The 26,293-nt window shown below is 37.2% G+C and overlaps 1 protein-coding gene and 1 pseudogene across 1 annotated transcript in view; one reads left to right on the top strand and one right to left on the bottom strand.

Annotated features, from left to right (window-relative positions):
* Positions 1-26,293, top strand: part of DCDC1 (doublecortin domain containing 1) — a 451,490-nt gene that overhangs the window by 132,557 nt on the left and 292,640 nt on the right. The window lies entirely within an intron of this gene.
* LOC134375031 (synaptosomal-associated protein 23-like) overlaps positions 15,236-26,293 on the bottom strand; it is a 30,228-nt pseudogene continuing 19,170 nt past the window's right edge.

The raw sequence follows: 26,293 nt of genomic DNA, 5'->3' as shown, positions 1-26,293 counted from the left end.
GGCAGTATCTTCTGATGTGTGAAATTTCAATCCTGAAGAGAATTCCTTAATTTAAAACATATCTTTAGACAGTTTCAATTTAAACTTTTTTTTCATTAAAAATTACAGATACTTTCCTTAATTAAAGTGCCCCTTTTTATCAATAGTTTACCAGGGTCCTGTGTCTCCAAACATATTATAATTTATTAAAGCGATGTCATAAGTATCATCAGGGCAAGTTTCAAATCAGTTCTAAAATCTCTTTGATTTTCTGAGCAAAATTTTCTATTGTATAAAAATACCAGATTCCTTATAAATGATAATCAACTGTATATGTTAAAAGTAGTCATTCAGATCAAATTCTCATATGCAATATTTTTCAGTATTTTTCAAAAACATTTATTCCTCCTACATGATGAAAGAACATTGAAATGACTATTTTGTCATGAGAACTTTTAAGCTAAATTATATTCTCAGTCCTATTTTGGACTAGTGTTAAGAAACTCAAACACCCAAACCTGAGAATTGTGTAGGTATCAGACACAAGGTATGTGAATTCTGATACCTTTTCATCACTTGTACACTAGGAATTCTATTTTTTAAATGATATCCTGCCAGCTTTTTTACAATCCATTAATTCCTGGATCAACATCAGAAAGAATGTCAGAGCAGAGTGAAATTCTTGTAAGACACAGATGTCAGGATCAAAAGTCAGAGACATTCTCTGAGCAGCAGGGAAGCAAGCTTGTTAGACTTTAATCGGAACAATTAGTATCTGCCATGTGACAGTCTCGATGCCTTGCCTTATATTTCTGTTAAGTTCCAGGAATGCTGAAAAGACAAAGTCTTCTTCTAAGTTTGATGGAAAATTTCATGAGCTTTTGGTCTCATTATTTTTGGCCAAGATTTTTAAGTTTTGTTGATCCTCTCCAAATTTCCTTAAATGGTAAATTGTTAGCACCACGCTCAGCCAGTGAGCAAACCGGCCGAAAATTGTTGATGCATTTAGATAAACTAGGGTCCAATTTAATATAGAGAGAAATTTTCGTCTTCTCTGAGTGCATGTAATACAAAGTGACTTGCTTTATGGATGTTTGTGATGATTAGTACTCAAGAGGCTTTTCCAGCAATTTTGTATCTCACAGAGTAAGAGCTTTTATGGTCTTGTCCCAGATTGCTCCAGTGGATGCTCAATAAATGTGAATCATTGATGAAGTAAAAAGTAATTAAAATTGGATGCTGGGATTTTAGTTAAAGAATTTCTTTGAAATCAGCTGTTATATTTTGCTTGTGTCTTTACTAAGCCAAAATAACTTCCTTTGAATACAAAAATTAACCAGTTGTTTTTGCTACATGACAATAAACTAATTTAATTCATTTTTCTAAGTAATGAGCTGTTTTGATTTTTTCATTCATCTTTCTTGCAGAAAATTTATAACAACAATTCCTTTATTTAGATGTCAGCTTTTGGGGCAATCTAAAGCAACAAGAACTGTAAGTTCAAAAATATTTCTAGCATGAGGAATGATCCTTTAAGGTGTGATCCGTAATGAACATAGTTGAGAAGACCCAGACACCAAAGTTATCCCTGTTGTGACAGGATCAGCCAGTTCACTGTTGGTAGAAAAGAGCCACTCTAACTGGCTAGTGATAGCTGTAGAAAACAAACCAAAAACCATGGGAGAGACTGTACAGGAAAGAATAAAAAAGGATTGTCAAGAGGAGGCCAAGAACGTGACTGCGGAAACAAGGGCAGGAATTTTAAGTAGTGACAAGGCTGGCAAGAAGTGGGCACTTTAGTGGCAGAGGGTTAGCCTCCTGCTATTTCCATGAGTCCTCCAAATAATGATATTCTTTTGTCTTCCAAATTTTATTTTATTTTGTCAATACACAATGTAGTTCATTATTGTGGCCCATTACCGAAACCTCCCTCCCTCCTCCCTCTCCCCTCTCCCTCCCAACAACCTCATATCTGTTCGCTTGTCTATCAGCTTCAAGGAATTGTAATTGTTGTGTCTTCTTCCCCCCCTTTTTTGTATTTATTTATTTATTTATTTATTTTTAGATCCCACAAATAAGTGAGAAGACATGACATTTCTCTTTCTGTGCCTGACTTGTTTCACTTAATATAGTTCTCTCTAGGTCCATCCATGTCATTGCAAAGGGCAGTATTTCCTTCTTTTTTACAGCTGAGTAGTATTCCATCGTGTAAATATACCACATTTTCCGTATCCACTCATCTGATGATGGACATTTGGGCTGGATCCAACTCTTAGCTATTGTAAATAGTGCTGCAATGAACATTGGGGAACAGGTGTACCCTTGGACTTGATGATTTCCATTCTTCTGGGTATATTCCCAGCAGTGGGATAGCTGGGTCATATGGCAGATCTATCTGCAATTGTATGAGGAACCTCCATACCATTTTCCATAGAGGCTGCAGCATTTTGCAGTCCCACCAACAATGTATGAGAGTTCCTTTATCTTCACAACCTCTCCAGCATTTATCATTCACAGTCTTTTGGATATAAGCCATCCTAACTGGAGTGAGATGGTATCTCAGTGTGGTTTTGATTTGCATTTTCCGAATGCTGAGTGATGTTGAGCATTTTTTCATATGTCTGTTGGCCATTCGTACATCTTCCTTTGAAAAATGCCTGTTTAGCTCTTTTGCCCATTATTTAATTGGGTTACTTGTTTTTTTATTGTAAAGTTGTTTCAGTTCCTTGTATATTCTGGGTATCAATCCTTTCTCAGATGCATATTTTGCAAATATTTTCTCCCACTCTGTTGGTTGTCTTTTAACTCTGTTAATTGTTTCTTTTGCTGTGCAGAAGCTTTTTAGTTTGATATAATCCCATTTGTTTATTTTTCCTTTGGTTGCCCATGCTTTTGGGGTCATATTCATGAAGTCTGTGCCCAGTCCTACTTCCTGAAGTATTTCTCCTATGTTTTCTTTAAGAAGTTTTATTGTTTCAGGGTGTATATTTAATTCTTTAATCCATTTTGAGTTGATTTTACTATATGGTGAGAGGTATAAGTCTAGTTTCATTCTCCTGCATATTCATATCCAGTTATCCCAGCACCATTTGCTGAAGAGGCAGTCTCTTCCCCAGTGTATGGGCTTGGTGCCTTTGTCAAAGATCAGATGGCAGTAAGTATGTGGGTTGATTTCTGGATTCTCTATTCTATTCCATTGGTCAGTGTGTCTGTTTTTATGCCAGTACCATGCTGTTTTGGTTATTATAGCTTTGCAGTATAGTTTAAAGTCAGGTAGTGTTATGCACTCCAGCTTTATTTTTTTGCTCAGCATTGCTTTGGCCATGCATGGTCTTTTGTTATTCCATATAAATGTCTGGATAGTTTTTTCAATTTCTGAGAAATATCTCATTGGAATTTTGATGGGGATTGCATTGAATTTGTATATCACTTTGGGTAGTATGGACATTTTCACAATGTTGATTCTTCCAATCCAAGAGCATGGGATATCTTTCCATCTTCTTGTATCCTCTCTAATTTCTGTCAGCAGTGGTTTGTAGTTCTCATTATAGAGATTTTTCACATCCTTGCTTAACTCAGTTCCTAAGTAGTTTATTTTTTTTGGTGGCTATTGTAAATGGGCAAGCTTTCTTGATTTCTCTTTCTGCATTTTCACTTTTGTACAATAGAAATGCTACTGATTTTTGTGTGTTGATTTTGTATCCTGCTACTGTGCTGAAATCATTTATCAACTCCAAGAGTTTTTTTGTAGAGGCTTTAGGCTGTTCGATATATAGGATCATGTCATCTGCAAACAGGGAGGGACAGTTTGACTTCATCTTTTCCAATCTGGATGCCCTTTATTTTTTGATATGGTGTATCACATTTATTGATTTGCATATGTTGAACCAACCTTGCATCCCTGGGATGAATCCTGCTTGATTGTGGTGTATAATTTTACGTATGTGTTGTTGTATTCTGTTAGCTAGTATTTTATTGAGGATTTTTGCATCTATATTCATCAAGGATATCGGCCTGTAGTGTTCTTTTTTAGTTGTATCTTTACCTGGTTTTGGTATCAGGGTGATGTTTGCTTTATAGAATGAGTTTGGGAGATTTGCCTCTGTTTCAATCTTTTGGAATAGTTTGTAAAGAATTGGTGTCAATTCCTCTTTGAATGTTTGGTAAAATTCTGCTGTGAATCCATCTGGTCCTGGGCTTTTCTTTGCTGGGAGCCTTCTGATAACAGCTTCAATCTCCTTTATTGTAATCCGTCTGTTCAGATTTTGTATGTCTTCTTGGCTCAGTTTTGGGAGCTTGTGTGTATCCGGAAATTTATCCATTTCCTCCATATTTTCAAATTTGTTGCCGTATAGTTGTTTATAATAGTCTCTAATGATTCCTTTTATTTCAGATGTATCAGTTTAATATCACCTTTTTCATTTCTAATTTTTGTTATTTGGATTTTCTCTCTTCTTTTTTTAGTTAGCCATGCTAATAGTTTGTCAATTTTATTTATCTTTTCAAAAAGCCAACTTTTTGATTCATTGATCTTTTGAATTGTTTTTTGGGTTTCAATTTCATTAAGTTCTGCTCTGATCTTAATGATTTCTTTCCATCTGCTAACTTTGGGATATTTATGATTGTTATGTCTTCTTGATGGATTAATCCTTTTATCATTATGTAGAGGCCCTCATTATCTCTTTTTATAGTTTTTAGTTTAAAGTCTATTTTATCAGATATAAGAATAGCTACTCCAGCTCGTTTTTCTTTTGTGTTTGCATGGTAAATCTTTTTCCATCCTTTCACTCTTTGTCTATGTGAGTCTTTATGGGTGAGGTGGGTCTCTTGAAGGTAGCGTATGGTTGGGTCTTCTTTTTTAATCCAGTCAGCCAGTCTGTGTCTTTTGATTGGGGAATTTAATCCTTTTACATTAAGAGTTGTTATTGAAAAGTGTTGATTTAATCCTAGCATTTTATTGATTTTCGTTTGGATGTCTTAGGTGTCTTTTGTTCCTTTCTTTCTGATTTACTGTTTGTTCTCTGTATTTGTTGGTTCCTTGGGTTGTAGATAGCGTTTTTGTTTGTTTGTTTGCTCTTCATAGATGCCATTTTATTATACTAGTGGGTTTTGATTTTTCTTGGGTTTTTATGGCAGTGGTAGTTGTTTTTCAGGTACCAAACCCAGTAGTCCCTTGAGAATTTCTGGTATAGGTGGTTGTGTGGTAGTGAACTCCCGCAGTTTTTGTTTGTCTGAGAAATATACTATTTGCCCTTCATTTCGGAAGCATAGCCTTGTGGGGTAGAGTATTCTTGGCTGGCAATCTCTGTCTTTTAGTATTTTGAATATATCATCCAATTCCTTTCTGGCTTTTAGGGTTTGTGATGAAAAGTCTGATGTTAGTCTGATTGGGGCTCCCTTATAGGTGATTTGATGCTTCTCTCTTGCAGCTTTTAAGATTCTCTCTTTGTCTTTGAGTTTTGCTAATTTGACTATAACATGTCTTGGATAAGACCTTTTTGGGTTGAATACATTTGGGGATCTTTGAGCTTCCTGAATCTGAAGATCTGTGTCTTTCCAAAACTGGGAAGTTTTCTGCCACTATTTTGTTGAATATGTTTTCAATGCAATCTCCTTTTTCCTTCCCTTCTGGAATACCCATGACTCGGATATTTGAGCACTTAAGGTTGTCTGATATCGCTCTTAGATTTTCTTCAATGCTTTTAATTCTTTTTTCATTTTTTTTTGTCTGCCTGTGTTATTTCAAAGAGCCCATCTTCAAGGTCAGAAGTGCTCTCTTCTACTTCTGCAAGCCTGCTGTTTAAACTCTCTGTTGTGTTTTTTATTTCATTGAATGAATTCTTCAGTTTGGCAAGCTCTGCTACATTCTTTTTCAGGGCATTGATTTCCTTGTACATTTCTTCTTTCAGGTCCTGTATACTTTTCCTCATTTCATCATGTTGTCTAGCTGAGTTTTCTTGTATCTCATTCAGTTTCCTTAGAATTATCACTTGAAATTCTTTGTCAGACATTTCAAGGGCTTCTTGTTCTATAGGTTCTAGGGCTTGAGAGTTATTACCCTTTGGAGGTGTACTTTCCTGATTTTTCATATTTCTGGTATATTTCCTTTGATGTTTAGTCATTGTGGCAGGAGTTTTCACAGTCCACTGGTTTGACACTATTGTCTGGCTAGGATGTTGCTGGGGTTGCCAATTTGGTATGGCTACCTCAGTGTCCGCTCAGTTGGCCACTAGTGCCTTGTGTGTGTGGTTGCCTCAGTTCTTGGGCCTCTCCGGGGAGCCACCTCTCTGATCAGCATGCAGTCGGCCGAGCTGGGGATGGAGTTGGGTGGCAGCGGTGAGGCCTACGTGCTGGGTCAAATGCCAGCACTGCAGGGCATGTGGTCTCTGTGGAGCTTCCGCCTCCCCTGCTGGATGTTTCCCTGCTCTGTGCACACTCGGCCAGGCTGGGGATGGAGTCAGGTGGTGGCGGTGAGGCCTACCTGCTGGGTCACGTGCCGGCACTGCAGGGTGTGTGGTCTCTGCAGAGCTTCCACCTCCCCTGCTGGACGTCTCTGTGCTCTGCACACACTCAGCCAGGAGCTGTGGGTGAAGAAATAATAGGCATTATTCAGAGCTAGGAGAAGCCACCCTAGTGGCTTCCCAGAACATCCTCAAGAAGCTTTGTGCATCAGAGCTGTTAGTCCTTTATGCTCAAGTCCATAAGCCAAAACACCTTCAGGGATGCAGAATCCAACCCCAAGATGTGAGGAGCAACACTGGAATTGCCCCATTGTCTACCCCAAATAATGATATATTTTGATGTGGCCTGCAGAAATTTTCTCAATATTATTAAAAGTGTGAAAAAACAGCACCTTTAGAATTCATAGTATTTTTATTCATAGTATTTTACCACTGCAGTGGTAAGGTGAGCATTGATTAGCTTAATTATAACTCTCACATACACACTTTAGCAAAAGAGTCAGATTATTGAATAGCTTTGCAGTGTGGGGAATAACAACATATACCTCTTGCTAATACCTAAGGGCCTTGTTAATGTTGATTTTAATAGTGATGATGACAAAAAAGATCACAATTGTATACTTCGTAAAGTACTTGCATATACATCATATCAATTACTGCTCACAAGAGTGAAGTAGGTGTTATTCAGTGTTAGAAATGTTAAAATAGGCTCAAAGTAGTTAAGTGAGGTATTAAAAATCACTTGACCGGTAAGTGCTGGGACCAGTATTGAGCTCCATACTCTTTCCATTGTGTCATCGTTTCCTCAAACGGTCCAGATGTGGCAGAAATGACAAAATGAACACCTTCCATGGTTTAGAGTTGTTGCTGGGAATCAACTACCCAATCAGGACCATATTTCCCAGCTCCCCCTTGCATCTTGGTGCCGTGTAACTAATTCTCACCAGTGGAATGTGAGCAGTAGTAATGTTGCTACTTCTGGTCCAAAGTGGTTAAGGAGCAAGGGTGCCTTCCTTGTAGACTCAAGAGCCCTCTTGTAGAGATCTTGAAAGCCCTGTGTTGAAGATGGCAGAACCATAAAATGGAAGGAGTGTGGGTCTCAGTATCACCATGTAGAAGGCTGCTTATCAAACACCGACATTGGGTTAAACATGAGTGAAATGTGAATTTCTATTATGTTAGACCTCTGAGACTTTGAGTTTTCTGTTAGATCAACTAATAATTATCTTAACAAATGCACTAAATGTAAAGTTAATTAAAAAATGAGCAATGTAGATTCAGGAAGGTATGCATCAGGCATAATCATAATTTAAAGGTTTGGGGACACACAAGCCTTAACCATCAGTTATCTGGAAAATCCAGGCACTAAAATCACTCTTTCTTTCAGAGGTACCAAATGACAGACATTACTCTGAGAAGCATTCAGTTTGCATGATGGTTGAGAGTACGGACACTCAAATCAGGAATATCCGGGTCTGAATTCTGGCTCCAAATCCAAATGTGTCTTTAGGTAATTCACTTAATGTTTGTGGGCCTATATCTGAAAAATAGAGATAAAAATGCTTACCTTGTGTGATTGTTTTAGGATTAAATAAAATGATTAGTAATGCAATTAGTGTAGTAACTGTTACAGTTTACATTTGCTCATTGTAATTATCATTGTTACTATATTTATTAACAGGTATTTGTGGCATTAGCAAAAAAGAAATGGGATGTTAGTATGCCTAGTTTTATAATGAAATAATGAACTCTTCTAATATGTTTTCTTTAAAAGATTCAGCGGTTGTGATCATAAGGAAATATACTTTGTGGACTTATTTTACATTGAATGTACAATATTTTCTGAAAAATTGTCTTGAAACAAGGACAATATTTTTGAAATACTTTTAGACATATCAGTAAGCCAGTTTTTTAAATTGTACCCTGTGACATATAAATATATATTTGATCTCTGCCCCCAGTTCCTGACAAAGAGCTCCTAAAACCCTTGTTATTTCCTGAGTGATAGGGGTGATAAGAACATCTTTGTTATGATATTTGGTCTTATAACTAGTTTCTTTAGAAGTTTGTAAGACCCTTGGAATCTCTGGAGTGAGAAGATTGTCCTTTGCATGTTAATGAGGTGACTTGTGGCTAGGGTTGCTAAATGGGGGCTGGTCATAAGAAAGGCAAAGGCACACTAAAGGGGTGGAACTTTCAGTCATACCCTCCCCACCACTTCTGCAGTGGGAAGAGGAGAGGTTGGAGATCAACTTTATCACATATGGCCAATGATTTGATCGATTGTGCTGGTGTAATGAAGCCTCTTTAATAAAAACCTTAATGATGAGTTTGGTGAGCTTCAGGATTGGTGAATATATGGAGGTGCTGAGAGGTTGGCACACCTGGAGAGGGCACTAAGATTGTGTGCCCCTCCCACACACCTTGTTCTATTCATGTCTTCCATTTTTGTCTGTTCCCGATTTGTATCCTTTATAATATACGAGTACTAGTAAGTAAAGTGTTTTCTTGAGTTCTTTGAACCATTACAGCAAATTATTGAAACCGAGGAAGGGTCATGGGAGCCCTTGCTTTACAGCCAAGTTAGGCAGAAGTGTGGGTAACCTGAGGACTCACTACTTGTGGTTAGTGTCTGAACTGGGAAGCAGCCTTGTAAGACTGAACTAACTCTTAACCTGTGGGGTCTGTACTAACTTCAGGTAGGTGGTGTTGGAATTGCGTTAAATTGTAGGACACCAGTTTGGTGTCTAAAGAGTTGGAGAATTGATTGGTGTGGAAAACCACCCACACATTTGGTTTCAGAGTTGTGTGGTTGTAGAGAAATAGTATTTTCCCCTTTGCACCCTGATTATTATTTGTTGTAGGAAAAATGAGAGTGAATGGAATAATAAGGGAAGAAGAAAAGTGTGATTTAGGGAACCTTCTATCAAAGAGAAAGGGGAAATAGAAAACTTTTCAGGCTCTTTGAGGGAGTCTAGAGTGAAGGAGGTAGAAAAGTAAATAAAAAGACAGACTCAAGAATTATGACAGGACCTCGGTGTTAAAATCTGAGATGGGAGGAGAGGAAGAAGGAGGCATTAATTTTTTAAAGTCTGGTATTCCTATCTGAAACTTCAGTGTTGTGAATCAAATGAAAGTGTATGTAAAAACTACCTAGGTGCTCAGTAAATGTTAATTATTATTAATATTTGTTTAACAAGTATTATTGAGCATCAGCTACTGGCCAGTGACTGTTAGGCCCTTAGTACAGGGAGGTAAAAACCAAAGATATATATGGTCACAGCTTTTATGGAACTATTAATCTAGTAAGGGAGGTAACTATACAAATAAACACATATAAATGTATATTAGAAATGGTGATGAGTGTTATGAAAGTAAAGAATTGGATATGATGAAAGGAAAGGGATTCTAATTTAGATTATGAGGGATTTTTTGGAGATGTAGCCTTTGATTTGAGACTTAAAGGGTGAGTGAAGAGTAGAGGAAGACAGATCTTGATTAGGAAGACAAAGTACATATGTCAGTAGAACTTCAGTTGCCAAAAAATTACATTGAGCTCACAGGATGAATTTTCCCATTTAGGAAAAACAACTACCATCAAAGACAATGATTTATGGTCTCCTGAGGAAAACTTTCATCACTAGAATAACTGAATTTTAGCTCTTAAAGTGTTGGTAGAAACCATTTAGTAACTCTTGATCGACTTCCAGATGAGACTTAGGGAGGTGACATTAGTGCCAAAGATTCCACAGTGGTTAATGGAAGAACTAGGACTAGCCTCCATGACTTGCAATCCACTCTTAATTGAAATCCCCTCTTCAATAGACCATAATTTCTATCCCCTTCCTCCCTTGGGAATTCTTGTAGGAGACTGCTGGCTTTGACTTCTCCCACTTTAGAAACATGTGTATGTTGTTTTGTTTTTCTTTTTTTTCTGGCACCTGGTGGTTGAGGTATCCAAACCCTTGATCTTGTGCTCTAACCAACTGAGCTAACTGGCCGGTCCCTATAGAAACACATGTAAGTTGTAACTTCTTATTTCAAGCACTTATCTAGAAAGTGAGGCATGAGGGAACCTGTGAAGGCCCTAGACAACCCAAAGTGTGATGACTTTCTTCTTATTTTCAACGTGCACAGTATGTCAAGGGGCAGATAGGTGACCAGAGAGGAAAAGATTCAACAAACTATAAGATGGAATTTTTCTTTTGTTCTGGTGGTGGCTGCTGGAATTTAATTAGAGAACACATAATGATACTTAGTAAATATCTGTGAAAATATTCTAAAATGCACTTTGGAACGTTTATTAAAAGCTTTAACATTATTCAGAACTTTTGATGTACATGCATACTTCAAAAATTTTATGGAAAAATAGAAAGATAATACAAATCTTTCCATGAACTTTTTGAATGCGTTTGTAGCAATTACACATCCAGGAATTTGTTCTAAGAAAGTGATAAGAAATAAAGTAGATGTTACATGCAAAAATGTTCATCACACCATTATTTATATTTGCAAAAATAGGAAACAAATGGCTATTAATAAAGGAAAGATTAAATAAATTATAGCACATGCATATGATGGAATTGTGCAGCCATTAAAATGATGAATATGGAGCGATTTTAATGATACGAAGAAGACTCACAATATAATATTAACTAAAAAGTAAAATAATGGAATGGAGTAAAATATGGTCTCATATATATAAAAATATGTTTTACGTGTAAAAACAATCACATGGGATAATGGGTAGCTTTTATTCTTTTCTTGTTTTTTCCCATATTTTCTAAATTTTGCAAAATAAGTATGTAATCAGAAAATATAACTTCACATAGCAGTTATTTAAATAAATTTATATTAGTTTAGTTAATGTCATCAGAAATTCAGGTACAGAGAACTTATGGGCAAATGTGGGGTCAGAGATTCTCCCACCAATTAGAAATGTACTCACAGTGTACCCATATGTCATACTGAGAAATGATCTTGTCAACACTGAGTCAGAATCAAGGGCATGAGATATACTGAAAAAAATTACCAATTATGATATAATCAAACTTTAGTTTTGATGGCTTTTTGTAGTTAAATAACTGCAGTGATGCTGGAGATAAATATTCAATATATTAATTTTTCTATTATTCTCATTGATTTTGTGAAGTATAGAACTTCTAGATTTTCCCACTTAAATTATAGTCAAGAGCTGATCAAAGCAAGCCTGAATCTGAACTCCTGTCCAGTTCAGTTCCATTGTCTGCAGCCATTGACTTGCAATATGTGTGCTCTTAAGAACTGGCATAAGGGCTTTCTGAAGATATTTTTTTCTGTTTATCCTGGATCCATAAACTTAAGCAAAACATTTTGATCACAAGACCTGGTAGTATCAAGTAAATGATTCTTTCTGTGTGAGTCAGAATGGTCAACAGAATTAAATATTTTCTGCGTTTTTTCCCCAAAGGGCTAGCAAGTGGCTTTTCAGTGTCTGGTGTGTGTGCAAGGATGGAGCTAACATAAAATAGACTCTGAACTGCAAAGGAACTTTGAGACCAAAAAATAAAGGAAGCAGCTCCATAAAGTATTACCAAGAGTTTACTGATGGGTCACTTACATATGCGAAGGATCAGGTGGGTGATGATTCAGACATTCATGCAACTTCACACCATGCCATCTGAGGGGGAATTGAGACTTATAAGGGGCTTAGAGACAGAGGTAGAACTATGCCAAAGAGAGAAATCTGTTGAAGTGGCTAATTCCCAGACACATTGCAACCACCTGTTGTTTATGGATTGCTTGCATCACCTGGAGGGATTGGTCCCTTACACAAACATAGCATTCCATTCCTTCCCTGCCTCTGGTTGTTAAGTAATCTGTGCAAGGAAAGATTGTAATAAGGACAAACAAGAGCTTTGAATTCCTCGAAGATGGAGTTTGTCTGTCCAGTATCCTCACAGTGGAATAGCCCTCTCTGCATAAGGGGAGTGGCCATCAGAGGGCAAGGTGGCATTTGCTTGGTGGCTTGTGTGCCATCTATTATTTTTCCAAAGGGAAGGAATCAATCACTTTGTTTGTTAATAATACTTATCTGGCACTTTCTCTTGGCAAACCCTGCACAACAAATATTCAGAAGGGGAAAATCAAAGAAAGAATAATCACAGTCCATGCTTTGGAATGTTTTAGAATCCAGTTAGGGAAGTAAGCCACATATTGATATGAAAACACATATATATCACAATATATGAACAAATACAAATTGATGAGAGATGAGTGTAAAGACATAGTTTACCTTTATCATCCAAACTGTGAAAAAGAAAATAATTCACTCGTATGTTTCCTGCACAGGGAAGGGGCCTTTTATATCTGCTTTTTGTCTCTACCATACTTGACCCAATGCACATCATGTGGTAGGAGTTCAACAGTTGTGTGTTTAATGAATGACTTAATGAATAATGTTCTTGTCTTAGTGAAACTTTCATAACTCTTTTAAATCTGTGTTAATCTACAGGTTTCTCTTCCCCCCTTTCTTTTTTCCTCTTTTCAATTTGTGTATTGAACAACCCAGTTCATTTGACCTGTAGAGTTTTCCACAGTCTATATTTTGCTTTTTCATTTTCAAGATGTAAATCAACATGTTTCTCTGTTCTTTGTATTTCCTGTAAATGTTAACTAGTTATAAATCCAGAGGCTTTATCAGAGTCAAGTTCTAAGTTTTTGGCAAAATTATAAGTGGTAATGTGTTCTTTGATGAGGACGCACATAGTGTCTGGTTGTCTCTTTCTTTGCCTCTCTCTTTGTGACTGTGGCAGCTGTTGATGCTCAGCGCCAGGAGCCGTTAATTCATTGTGTTTTGCAAAATGGGCATAATAATTCATTTACTATTTATTAGTATGTTTCATGTAGAGATACTTCCACTCCTTTACTATTTGGTTTCCCTCAGTGATGAAGAAAGAAACATTCTGAATTCTGCCCAGAGGCCAGAAAGTCCCTTTCCTTGACCAAAGTTTCCACACAGCCTACACCCAGAAGTGACTAACTATCCTCAAAAAAGCCTTCCCTAGAGAATCAGCAGCAAATGGCAGTCTCTGCAAATGCCTAGGCATTAATGTAAAGATGTAAACATCAAGAAAGAATAGAGAAATATGTTGCTGCCAAATGAAACAATGCACCAGCAGTGGATGAAGAAGAATAGCAGATCTATGGAATGTCTGACAGAGTTTAGAATAAGCTTCTTAAGATGTTCAGGGAGTGACAAGAAAATACAAAAAGAAGATTAAGTGATATCTGGAAAATAGTTCAGGAGTACAATAAGAAACTTGACAAAGGAATAGAATCAATTAAAAAAATAGAAATTCTAGAAATAAAGAGTACATTATCTGAATTGAAAAACTCAGTAGAAAGCTCCAGCAACAGACATGATCAAATAGGAAAGAATCAGTGAGCTCAACACATGAAATTATCAAATCAGAGGAACAAAAAGAAAAAAGGATATGAAAAATGAAACAGAAATATAGCAAATATGGGACACCTTCAAGTGAAATAACTTCTGCATAATTGGCATACCTGAAGGAGAGGAAAAAAGAAGAGATGTAGAAAGTATATTCAAGAAAATAATGGCTGAAAATCTCCCAAGTGTGGAGAAAGAGGACAGCATCCAGGTATAGGAAACTCAGAGGTCACCAGTCAAATTTAATCCAAGTAGGAACACCCCAAGATAATGTGATTATGTATCTCTCAGTAGAAATCCTACATGCCAGAAGAAAATAGGATGATATGTTCAGAGTGCTGAAGGAAAAAGACTGTCAGCCAGGAATTCTGTATCCAGCAAAACTAGCTTTCAAATATGAAGGAGAATTAAAGCCTTTCCCAGACAAACAAAAGCTAAGAGAATTCATCAGCACTAACCTGCATTAGAAGAAATTCTAAAGGGAGTTCTTCAGTCTGAAAGAAGACAATGCTAAGGAGCAGCAAGAAAACATTTGAAAGTGCATAACTCATTAGTAAAGTAAACATAATTCTTGGCATTGAAGTAAATCTGAACTCACGTGATATACTTTGTCAAACTTTTCCCAAAAATTTTAAGCCCCGCTTTAGAGAGAAATTCTCATTTTATACACAGATATTTACATATTTTTGAGGTTAATAGGCCTGTAATGGGACCATGATATTACCACTAATATGAAAATAAAAAGCCATTCATTATATAAAGTGTTCCTGAATGGGGTAATATGAAATGGGTTCAAGGAATGTATGTACATGTATGAAACACTAAGAATTCAGAAATTAAGTTCACTTTAAGAAAACTCATCCTATTCTTCTCTTTGGAGTATAGGTGGCAAAACTGTGGTGTCTAACAAAAATATTGTGTATAAAAAGCCCGCAAACCAAGTATTACCCTCAATTGGCAATAACTGCATCTTAAATTAAGAACTAAACTGAACTAGATCTTTATTGTGGCTATACAACTTTTTGTTTGTGTCCTTTAAGTTTTCACTGAGGTAACAATATCTTATCTCTCACCCCTTACCCCACCACAAAAACAAAAACACAAATACCACTTCTTTAGCTTCCTTCTTCATGACTGTCTTTGGCAATACTTCCAAATCCGGAAAGCAAAAGAACCAGCTGGAGTAAATGAGGAGGATGTAAACACTACATGTAATGTATGAAAACCTATCTAACAGTATGTGCTGAGATAAAAAAAATACTAGAAGGAAGGCTGAGTGAGCAGCAGTCTATCCTCAAGAGAAACAGAGAAAAAAGTAGGGAGGCTGTTATTCCTCTGGCCCTTCTTCCACATTATCTCCCAGTTAGAAGAGTGTGGGATCAAATTTCAAACTCTGAAGAGGTAACGACTTTGGAGGAGGAGCTAGAGAACTGAATAAATGATAATGAAGTACAGTAGTAGCTTTAGTGTCAATGAGTTTCTTTGCTCTGGCACTGGCATCATCAATACAATCTTTGTTGGTGTCAGCCTTTTCTGTGATCCATTCTGCTTGTCGATTTTGAGCTTCGATCTCACTGCCTATGTTCAAGGCCATGTTTTTTAGATTTCCGCAGATACTGCCCACTTGAGTCAGGTTCTCTTCTATTTCATCTTCTCTGGCATCATTAGTTATATGTTTAATGTGTCCACTGCTGTCTGCTCCTATGGTTGGTTGGTGAGGCTGACCATTTGTCACCCAGCCTGGCTGCTTAGATATTACATTGCTGGGTGAATTGTCTCTGCCATCTCCCCATGTTGTCTTTAAGCATTAATAGACTCAAAGTTCTTCACCAAGTTACATGGGCAGACACAAAGGCCACAGCACTTGTTGAGTTCTGTTGAAGTCTTCTCTGCCTCTGTCATGTCTTTATTTATTTGGTCTATGTCTTCTTCTATGTAGTTTAGTAGTTCCCCTTGTTTATCCAGCGTAGTGATAGTCTTGATTCCTGCATCCTGAGACTCGATGGCTAAACCAGGGATTTTCCTTGTACTTTCCAGAGACTCATCAGTAACCTGGTGAGCCCTGAGCTGAATTTCTTCTGATGACAGATTAATCCATGATGAATCAAAACTCTATCAGGTACAGAAACAGAAATGTGGATATTCAAGAGGTTCTGGCCACTCCTCTCCAGCCATGGCAGGCCCTTGATTTTTTAAATATATAAATAAAAAGGCTGAACAGAATGAGCTGACGTATCTTTCAGCCAAGAATTTGCCTCTTTGATTTGTCAGAATTCAACAACATGGGGTTGGACATCTATAGTCACTCTTGGGGCCTCAGACTCTCTCAGAATTATTCCTTAGGGCAGCTTTTCAATATCACTCATGTTTGTAGTATTTCTGTCATTACATATTAACAGTGTCAAATAGTTATTTTCTTATAGATAACTTGGCCAGGAATATTAAAAGGGTCTTTGTTAAATGGATATAATTAAAAGAGCCTAGTGCAAAAAGGAGAACTGTAGCCATTATAAAAATAAATTTAAAAAAATAATGAGATAGTTTTCTAAATTCCTATCAACTTTCATACTTTACTTCCCTTTCTTAGGCCTAGAAAGGTAATCAGTGATAAACAGATAAGGCCCCTCTCTCAGAGTCTTACGATAAATTTTTGCTTATCAGAGACCTAGAAACCCTGTCATTCTGGTCTTATAACCCCAAATTTGTATGGCACATATAAATATCACTTTCAAGCTATATGGAGTCATATTGTACCATTTGCTTGTGCCCCAAACACTTAGATGTAGCATTCCCTCACCTTGTTTAGTATCTTGGTTCTATTCTGTGGAGCCCATGACCCTGAGATGTATTGAGCAACTAGAAAATTTCATGCCTCTTAACCTTGTCTATGGAATTCTCAAAATAGCTTTCTGCTGTTCATGTGTTCCAGCCATGATAACTCCCCCAGCAATACTACTGAATCTCTGGCAGGGCTTTAAAATTACCCTTGGAAACTAAGATATAGAATTTTATTGTCTAGTTTGAGAAGTTTACTGAGGTGGAAATGAGTATTCCAGAATATGACAGGGTTTTGGTGCGAGTGGGATTGTTGTTCTTTGTACCCTCTTTCTTGCTGCTGTAATTGTCCACAGAAACAAATAATCTCTGGTATGTTGGCATGGGGAGTTCACTTTCGGAATTCCACCACCATCTAGTAGAAAGGTGAGAGGATCAATCAATCTGTAAATATTCATGCATTCATTCATTCAATAACATTTACTGATAATTCAATAAAAATGAAAGTTTTATAGGTTCTGGCCTGAGATGTTCATAGTTTCGTTGGGGAAATATAACCAAGAGGATATAGATAGATATATAAGAGGTGACTGATTTTTTATAGGATTACATTGGGATTATGAAGGCTAAGAAGTTGCACAATATGCCATTTACAACTGGAGAATCAGCAAAGCCAGTGGTGTAATCCAGTCTGAGTCCAAAGCCATGAGAACCAGCAGAACCCTTGGGAGCCGCTGTTGTAAGTCCTGGAGTTCAAAGACCCAAGAATCTGGAGTTCTGATGTTGGAGGGCAGGAGAAGAGAGAAGAGATTTGCCCTTCTTCCATCTTTTTGCTTATATGGGCCCTCAAGGGATGGGATGATGCTCACTCGCATTGGTGAGGGCAGATCATGTTTACTCAGTCCACTGATTCAAATGCCAATCTCTGCCTGAAACACCCTCACAGTCATAATGTTTCAGCCAGAAATAATGTTTGACCAGCTATCTGGACATCCCTTTGCCCACTCACCTTGATACATAAAAATTAACCATCACAGTCCTGTAAATAAATCCTTTAATATGATGTAAAAATTGCTACAATATAGTTTTGAACAAGATGCTACGGTAGTGCAGAGGAGGGAGTGACACATTTTCTGTGTGTGCGTATGTGTGTGTGTGTGTGTCTATGTTATCAGGGAAAGCTTGCTAGATTATATGATTTTTCAGCTAAATTGTGTAGCATGACTAGGCCTTAGGCAAGGTGGGAGAGAATTCCTGGCAGAGGAAATGGCTTTTGCCAAGGAGCAGTAGCTTGGTGGAACAGTGGTGCATTTGACCTAGTTGATATAGTTGGATCATAGGGTTCAATGGAGAAGGATGTGGGACACACAGCTGGAAAGGCAGGCCGAAGTTGGGCCATTAGTTCTTTGTGTATCACTCTAAGGGGTTTTCCTTTGAAGAGTTTTAATTAGAAAATGACAGAATTAAATTTGAATTTTTAGCAAAGAACTGTCAACACAGGAAGGGATAAATCTCAGTGGGCTAATTTTGAAGCAGAATGAATAGTCAAAAGGCTATGGCAATAATCCAGGTGAGAACTGATGAGGTTCTTAATTAAGATCGTGAGAGTGAAGATTAAGGGATAGAGAAAGATTTGAGAGATTTTGGTGAGCCAGAGTTGGTGCGACTTAGTGATTGGCTGAGTAAGGACAAGGAAGGTGTGGCTCCCTGGTTTCTTATTTATGTCATCAGATTGTGCCATTTACCTAGGTAGAGAAGCCTATTTACTTATAGAGGACCTACCATGTGCTGGGCATGCTGAGAGATACAATGAGGTTTAAAATATAGCCCCTGCTTATTTACAATATATACTTCTTTCTAATAATATATATTGGACAAATGGAATACGGTGTATAGGGCATGTTAGATGAAGGAAAATGTATGGTCATGCAAAGGCACATACATGGGAATGGATATGGTGGGTTCTCAATACTGTGCGACCTAGTGGACTGGAGCAAAGACTTCACCCTCTCCATTCTTCATCACATCACCTCTTTTCTTTAGTTGAAACCTAACCCTCCACAGACATCACTATTTCTCATGGCCTTCATTTGGGTTTGCTCTTTCATCCACTACCCACCCTCTACCACCTGCACTCACTATTCAAGGAATACTGAACACTGAGTCCACCCATTGATCTTGTAGGACCATCAATCAACAAAATTTCTCTTTTAGAGTTCACACTACTCTGCTACACAAACCTTTTCATACCCTTTGACATTGTTTATGGACCTCTAGGAGACTCTCTTATCTTCCTTGATAATATCTGCTGCAAGGTTTTTACGTATGTATAGCATAACCCCACATTATGCTAAAGAGAACACTACTAGAAGCATTATCATTAAAGGAAAAAATTGAAAGATAAATGATAGACTAGAACCAAAACTTGCAACACATAGACAAAGGCCTAATTTCTGAATAAGTATAGCCCTTTCAACTCAATAAGAAATAGACAAAAAGTAGAAAAATGGGCCAAGCATACAAGTAGTAAACTCACAGGAAAGAAAACAACAACAAAGAAATACAATGACTATTAAAATATTTAATAATGTTAATTGAGCTCAGATAATTTAAAAATGGAAATCAAAACATGATAAAGGTTTTTACCTAACAGTACGATAAAGATTAAAAAGTTTGCTCACAGCTATAGTTGATAAAAGTGAAAGTAAATAGATATTTCTCCACATTATCAGTGGGATTGTAAAACGGTAAATTTTTTGGAGAGTGATTTGTCACTATATAACAAAACAGGGATTTGTTTTAACAAGTATTTGGAGTAAGGTGTTCTATGTAATTCATTATAGCAATATTTGCAGTTACAATTTGGAAACAACCTAAATGCCCATTAATAAGGAACTGTATAAATTAGGGTAAATAAATTGACTTAAATATTATTCTGCACATTGGTAATGAGTCACATGTATGCAGTGATTTAGCATGATCCCAAATAATTATTGCTACCACTTTGCTTTTGATATCAATATTTATAGATCGAACGCATTGAATATTTTGTTCCTGATTGCAGTCTGTCTGATTCATGGTGTGTTGCTCAAAAGATGACAGAAAAGAATGGGATAGAATTATTCCTCTATCTGAAGACATTATGACTCATAACTGTCATTCCCTGGTGGATTCAAGTTCTCCAGGAACCTTTTTCTTCTCAGGAGTTCCCACAGGCCACTCAGTTAATGAAACAATTTCTTTGTCCACGAACAGAACATATAAATTATAATGTAATTATCAGTGTTTCCTGCTATGAAATAAAGAATTATAGAGTTACTGACTGATACAGGCATCACATTGATCTGTAAGTAAGACACTCAACGTTGGAACTATATAGCATAGGAAAGAAAGCAAAGGGTTTTCAGTGTCGTGTCTGAGTTCAAATTCTTGCTCTCCCATTTAATAATTCTGTGACCTTGAACAAATTATTTATCTGCTCTGAGCTTCAGTTTTCTTATTTATAAATACAAATAATGTAGCTAATTTTTTGGTTGTTCAGATGATTAGATGATATAGTATGTTAATCACCTTGCATGGAACTAGCATAAAATAGGTCCTCAGGAAATGGGAACTCTTCCTGATACTCCTAACTGAGTCATGGGGTAGAGTATGTACTATCTTCAGCATATGAGATGAGTGAGCCATCTGATGTTCTCTACACTGATTCGGTGGAACACACCCTTAAAATTAGTGGCTCAGTATTTGCAAACATTTTGTATTACTGGTCACCATATTTATAGCATTACCTAGGAATAATATCAACATTAAATACCCTTGAAGATCACTGATTATTACAGTCAACTTTGGTAAATATGGTAGGCGAAATAATGGACCTCAACCATGTCCATGTCTTAATCCCCAGAACCTGTGAATATGTTATCTGATGTGGCAAAAGAGACTTTGCAGATGTGATTAGTTTAAGGATTTTAAGATGAAGAGATTATCTAGGATTATCTAAGATTATGTGGATTATCTAGGAGGGCCCAGTGTAATCACAAGCATCCTTATAAGAAGGAGGCAGGAGGTTTAGAGTCAGAGAAGGGGATGTGATGATGGAAACACAGGGAGAAAAGGCAATGTGATGGCAGAAACAGAGGTTGGAGTGATGCGGGGCAGGTGAGGGAATGCAGACAGCCTCTAGAAGCTGGAAAAGGCAAGCAAAGAGATTCTCCCCCTGGAAACTTCAGGAGGAATACGACTCTGCCAATCCATTTTAGACCTTGACCTTAAGAACCTTAGGATTTGTGTCATTTTAAGCCCTTAAGGTTGTGATAATATGTTACAACAGCCACAGGAATCTTGTACAATGGGTGTTTCACTCTTGAGATAATAAGGAATTGTGAGAAAACCGAGATCAGAGATAGATGGAGTTTAAACATTACATTACAGTGAAATATTTAGTTCACAGTGGTATGATTGCAGAAAGTACAATGATCATGCCATTTTTAGACAATAAGGGCCATTATCATTTACTTTTCCAAGAGTGCATTTAACATATTTTAGATTTCTTGTGCCTTTGGAATGATGTATGAGCATTCCTGTATTCAGGTCTTTTCCATGACCTTGGTAATTTAGTTTTATGGAGAGCTTATTACACTGTTTCTCATTGTCTTAGTCTGTTCAGGCTGCTATACCAAAAATACCATATACTCGGTAATTTATAAACAACAGAAATGTACTGCTCACAGCTTTAGAGGGTGGGAAGTTCAAGATCAAGGTACCAGCAGATTTGGTGTCTGGTGAGAACTTGCTCTCTGCTTCAAAAATGGTGCATTCTTGATGCATCCTTACATGGTGGAAGGGTGAAGCAGACTCCCTCAAACTTGTTTTATAAGGGCACTAATCCCATTAGCAAGAATGCACCATGCATAACAAATAAACAGGTGCTCATCTCACATTTTCCATTTTGGATATCAGATACGTGTACTTTTGGCCAGCTCTGCCTTAGAGCAGTGCTTCCCAAAGGCTGGTCTACAATCCAGCTATGGTTCATGATAAAACTTTCACCATCCAAGACAAAATGATAAATAATTTTCCCCATCCAAGGCAAGATGAGTGCTATGATCTGAGTGTGTGTGTACCCCTGAATTTCAGATGTTAAAACCTCAATCATCAATGCAATAGTATTAAGAGGTGGGGCCTCTGGAAGGTGATTAGCAAGTGCTGTAAAATTATGATAATATAAAGCATTATCACTGTAAATGGGTTGATTGGACTTTTTAAATGTTTCACTCTTTACTTGAAATGGTTAATAAAAATAAAATTGGCCAGTATTTGGAGAACGGATGGATTCTTATCACATTGATTGTGTTAGTGATGGATGATTTGTGATTATACTATGAATCCTGGGCTGTATAAACAATGAAACAAATATTGTCAGATTTATTTTTAACAGATCTTGTGAAGGTCAATAACCACACACTTTGATTTCCTGACTAGTGTGGACTTCAATTTGTTTCAAAAATATCAGCTTTATTTTGTTCTGGTATGTGAAGTCTATGGCCAGGATATGTGTGACATTTTCTTTGATTTTTTTTTTTCATTTTTGGCTTTTGAATAAACACTTGTCAGTGTATATTTTTAACTTTATAGCATCATTTTTTCATGATGTTCTAATTAAAATTTTTAAAATTTTTTCTGCCACATATTTATGTTCATTTTCTTTGACCTAGTTTCAGGAGGAGATCTAACTAGGAGTTCCTAGTGATTTCTTCTTCCTATTCTTGCCAATAATTTCTAGTCATTGATCTCACCAGTGTTTCCTAATTCATTAATCAGTTGAACATATTTTTGGAGCAGCTCTGTGCCTGGTACTGTGCTAGGCCTTGATGACATTGCAGTTAACAAGACAGACGTAGTCCGATTAAATCTCCAGTTGCCTTTACAGTCAGATTGGCACACATGGCTACCATTAGATACTGTGCTGTTGTGATCTTTTTATTTATTCATCAAATATTTATTAAGCACCTACTATGTGTCAGGCACAGTTCACAGTCCTAGTGAACAAGATAGATTAAGTGTCTGTGCTCAAGTTCTCAGCTTTTACATTTCTGGGTATATTGAGGTGGGAGGAATAGGGGTCAGTGAGGCTGGAGATAGGGAATAGGCATATAAACCAAGAGAGAAACAAGGAAATATCAGGAAATGAATGAAAATACTGTCACTTTTGCCCTAGGCGTTCTAGAAAGCAGAGAGCCTGAGGTAAACGCTTGCGTGATAATGCTTTATTGGGAGTACCAGACCAGGGAAGCAAGAGTGAGGGAAAAAGGAGAAAGATCCTTAGGAGGAGGCAGAGCCAATTCAAAGAGGTGCATTGTCAAACTGGCCACAGGTTTGCAACAAATATAGTTGAATGCAATCTTGCGGGATGTTTCTGGAGAGGCTGTATGAAGTTACTGCCTCTCAGAACAGCATATGCAAGGTGGAGAGGTAAGGCTGAGCAAATGGCTTGCTGTTGTTTCCTTGCCATCTCTAGTCTCTTCCACAGGGTGCTGGCTGCCCAGCAAGTCCCTCCAGGCAGCCTCTGGCAAAGAGTCTGGGCCAGCCAGTAGGCAGGTGTTGTGGTCTCTCCTTGTTAGTTGGCACCGACTGTGGGGCTTGTTGGCATCTGAAGGCTGCAGTGGTGACAGTGGTCAGGGGTTTAGGACTGGAGGAACTGTAATGAGTGGTCACTGGGACATTCTGGCAGGGAAGCAAGATTATGGCTGAGGGCCCAGAGTGGCAAGTGACAGAGGTAGGTGGGCCCCATGGGTCTGTGGTAGGGCACAAACTGGATCCAATATAGTTGTTATACAGGGAATGAATGAGCGGCTGGTCAAGGAGGGCCTCTCCAAGGAGGAGGTATTTAAGCCAAGACCTCAAGGACAAGGATAATCTAGTCAAGCTGAAGAAATAGGAAACAGCTAGTGCAAGAAACTCCAGATAGAATAAGTGCAGTGTTTGGGGAGGAAAAAAGGGGAAAGTATGGCTAAATATGCAATGGAGGGTGGAGGGGGCTGAGCTCTGAGAAACTGGTAGGGAGACGCCAAGTCATATGAGGCTGGTAGGTCAGTTTAAAGAGTTTAGATTTTATTGTAAGTATAATGGAAAGACTTTGGAGAACTTTAAGCAATGGAAATAAGCTAGCTGATTTGTATTTCAGAAAGATCTCCTTGGCTCCTCTGGGGAGAATGGATGAAAGAATGGAAGCAGGGAGACCGAGAAGAGTGAGAAAATATTTGAGAGCATCGTTACTCTAAAATAAGAACGAGAGCAGTGAGAAAATGAGGACACTTTAGCATCAATTTGCTAAATGAGAAAGTGAGGATATCTTAGCATCAATTTGCTATATCCATAGTTGAATTTTGGCTTAATGTGTTTGATATACTTATTTAAATGAGCAGTGATGTTGATGCTTGTCCTTGAAGTTTCAGGTTCAGTGTATTAATAGCTTCAGATTACTTGCTAAAAATCCTAAGCTCCTCCAAGGTGATCCATTTTTGAAGCAGCGCTGGTCTTTTGCTACTATAGTAGCATTGCTACTATAGTTTTCGGTTCATAAATCCGGCAAAGTTCCTTTCTCTTTGACAATCAACAAAACTCAGTGTGGAACATAATTTTGTGATTGGCACCCAAATCTTAAAGCAAGGCAGGAAACCAGGTTTTGACATATTGTTTTATTTTATTTTCCACACAATTGACTGCCCCGACAATGAGTTGAAAACCTTCTTGTAGATTGCTGAACAGAGTTTTGGAAGCTAAAGTTTGGTGGTGAATGATGCAGAATACTTTAAAAACAGGAGTATTTCTCCATTGATTCTCTGTATGCATCTTGATTATGAATTCAGAACTACTGTTTATTTGCTTCATAGAAACTCTATTAATCAGGGTTCTAAATTATGATACACAAAATTGAACTGGTTACCTTAATCAAAACAAAATAAAATAAGTATTAGAATGACAGACAATCAACAGAAGATGGTGGAACAGGCTTGGAAAATGGGCAGAATCCAACAGGCAACAGAGGCTTATAATTATTTTTTTTTGTCTTTGGGTCATTTGCTCCAGATGGAAAGTCCAGGTAGAGCCCCTGATGGGCTGAATCTTGCTCCTGTGCTCTCAGGGAAGGGTCCGCCCCCTTGACTTCCAAGGAGAGAGTGAGCACTGTCGATCACCAATACTGCATTCAATGGGAAATTCTCCCTAAATTAAAGGGGGTTTGGATATTACATAATTTAAAAAAGAAGAAAAAGAACGAAAGGAAAGAGAAAAGTATTAACTACAGAGACCGTTGTGTTCCCAGCACCTAGGTTAGTGCTTGAATTTAACTGATAGCACATAATATTTCTTAAGAAAATGAATGAATTTTGTTATAAACCCAAAGACAGTTGATATTGTGGTGGTTTCTCTGTCTTGATAAAATGAGCTGGTTTTTTTTTTTTTTTTTTTTAGCCATAAAGCACAAATCTAAGTACAATTTTGTTCACCACATATAACAGCTGAAAATAGCTATGATCTTTAATAAAACTTAAATTTGATAACTTTAGCCATCACATAGCTATCTTGGAACTTTTCTTAAAAATTTTCTCTCTCCATCTGAGGTTTCTGGGAATACCCAAAAGGTAAAAATTCTCAAGAATTTTCCAGTAATGGTCATTCTTAATTTTTCTTATGATTCAAAAGGGTATTTCACACAAGAAGTTCACAAGTTTTGTGGCTATGTGCTGATATGTTTTAAAGAGCTCTCTCAACTGGCATGGCACAAAAATCACACTTTGAAGAGTAAAAATTCCCAAATCTATTTTAAAAAAGTCATCCGTGGTATGTTGAATAAAATGGTATTTAAGTTAACAATAACACATAATGACATTTCAAAGCACTTTTAGACAGACAGCACACTAATGAGATCCTTTACAAATGTGCACACCCTAACTTGATGAAAGCTTGGTCAGATTTTCTTTTTTTTGGTTGCCACCTTTAGCCATCTGAAATGGGTGTGTGTGTATGTGTGTTTTTTTGAAGAGGAATGTGGGGAAATATTGTAGAATTGATTATAGTAATTTCATATTTTGGACTAGGTTAATGGCAGTTGTTGAAGTGAGGTCATTCTAGGTATCTAGTCAAGACTGTTCCCTGTAAGCTAAATTTTTGTTTACTTTCTGTACATCTACTTTAGTGGCCTACTGTCCACCAGCTGAAATGCTGCCTGAGGGTGGACTAGAAACCCTCTGATTTATACAATCCAGAGATGGAATAAGCTTTAATTCAATGAAATGAAGGATATTACAGAAATAAGTGTTGGAGAGCTTGAAATTCTTTTTTGGGTATTGCTTTGCAGTATGAAAAGAATCAGCTTTGATTTTTATATACTCACATTAAAATATGAAACTCTTATTTTTATCAAATGCAGAGTAAATAATATCCCTAATGGTACCATACCTGTGTGAATGAGTGTCAGGTGAGGTAATGTCATGTATACTGAATTAATTGTTTCTCACTTTATTATCTCCAAATTCTTTCTCACTTTATTATCTCTATCTCCCTTAGCAAAGTAAATTTACTTTCTGTCATTTTTTAGTGTAAAAACAAAAGATACAAATTTAAAATTATATTTTAATAATGTGAT

Source organism: Cynocephalus volans, chromosome 4 (genome assembly GCF_027409185.1).
Source record: "Cynocephalus volans isolate mCynVol1 chromosome 4, mCynVol1.pri, whole genome shotgun sequence".
Lineage (NCBI taxonomy): Eukaryota > Metazoa > Chordata > Mammalia > Dermoptera > Cynocephalidae > Cynocephalus > Cynocephalus volans.
Note: the sequence above shows the minus strand (reverse complement) of the source record. Positions and strands in the feature narration are given on the sequence as shown.